Source organism: Alligator sinensis, unplaced genomic scaffold (assembly GCF_000455745.1).
Source record: "Alligator sinensis unplaced genomic scaffold, ASM45574v1 scaffold479_1, whole genome shotgun sequence".
Classification (NCBI taxonomy): domain Eukaryota; kingdom Metazoa; phylum Chordata; order Crocodylia; family Alligatoridae; genus Alligator; species Alligator sinensis.
Window position 1 is genome coordinate 133411 of NW_005842324.1, and position 1807 is coordinate 135217.

Below are 1807 nucleotides of genomic sequence, written 5' to 3' on the forward strand. Positions count from 1 at the left end.
GGCAGGTGGATAGGATGGGGCTGCAAGCAGGCAGGGAGTGGTGCCTGGGGATGGGCAAGAGGGGGCTGGGATCACGGCATGGTGACAGTGCGGGGCCATGCTAGGAGTGGATCACGGTTCTGTCCCAGGCCCTGGCCCCATGCTGTCACTGCCCTGCAATCCTGGCTCCTGCCCTGGCCTCAGCACCACCTGCCAGTCCTGCTCCTAGACATTGCTCCCCGCCTGCCCACAGTCCCATGCTATCCACCTAGCCGCGCACCCTGCTCACGGGGGTCCTGAGCCAGTCTCCATGAAGACCCCTCCCACCTGCCTGCTCCATCCAGCGTCTAGTAATCTACCACTTACGGAGTTTTGGTGAGTTATTGTGGGGGGGCAGACCGGCCTGCAACAGCTCACCAAAGCTCCTTAAGTGGTCCTCCATCCCAAAACATTGCCCACCCCAGCTCTATTGGGAAGCACTGGACTGGGATTCGGGGAACCTGGATTCTATTCTTTACTTCTCCATACATGTTTTTAAAAATCAAATGTTAAATATAAACTATGGAATAAAATAGTTTAACAAGGGCAAGGAAGATTTGAGTTGCACTGAGTGAAGAAAATATATTTAACTAGCATTTTTTTTAATCACTCTGGATTCATTTGGCAATCAGTAGAAAAAATGAAATTATAGTGAAAAAGTGTAATAGGTGGTGGAAATATGAATGAATTACTTTGCATATATTTTGCATACTTCATTTCCCCACCCTGAAAACTCCTAAATCAGGAAGAGACAAAAACATATTTTTAGATGGTTAATTGAATTGGAGGAAAACATTTTGTTGGCTACAAATGTCCAACTCAGGATCCTTAAAATTCTGGTTTATTAGGCGGATTGAAGCACTGTAATGAAGTTAAATCATAAACCTTGGGGCTGGTCCCCACACACACACACGCACACACACACACATGCACACACACACAGTAGCAAGCTATAAGAGTCAGGTATACCTATCCCACAGGTGCTGGAGTCTGCCGTTGAGGCTTCTTCCAGCGTGGTGTTATCTTCCAGAAGGGGGTCGCCAGCTGGTCCTTCTGGCTGGACAAGTCGGGTGCTGGTCAAGTTGGAGATCAAGAGGGCACCCCTGAGGGTCACTTTTCACTGCTTTTTATCTGTCCTTGGCAGACTTTGGTGACTCCCCAGTTTTCAGGTTTGCCCAATCCAGGGGTCGTTGACCGTCGTGGGACTTCCCCCTCGATGGCTACTGGATGGCATCTGTCAGCCCCAGGGGTCGTCCGCATGTACGTACAAGTTTGGGAGTTCATTGATGAGTTTTGAATAGGGCTCTGGGAGTGGTCGATCTGGAGATATTCAACCCAAAAGTTGGTCCCCGGCGTTGATTAACTCAGACCAGGGCTTCTAGCCCTTGAACAGTGAAGTTTAGAGATTTCCCGGTTGCTACATTGTCTTCTATTGATTTCTTCCGTTGGTTGATCTGCAGCTTTCCTAGGTGTTAATTCCTTTCTGCTACTGTGTTACAGGGGTTTAGGTTGTAGCCATGTTGGTCTAAGGACATAGGCAGACAAGGTTCCTTGGGTGAATTTGATATCTTTTATTAGACCAACCCAAATAGTTGGAGAATAGTTAAGCAAGCTTTCGAGTTCAAAAACTCTGTCAGGCTAAGGAAGTTTCAGCAGTTGGTGTGTGCTCTTCCTGGATGGAATGAAAAGTAAAGAAGCCAGGGGCTGGGCTGGGGAGTCAGTTGCCAGGCAGATTATAATGTATCAAAAATCCAATGTCTATGTTTAGTCCATGATCTCTAGTATCCAG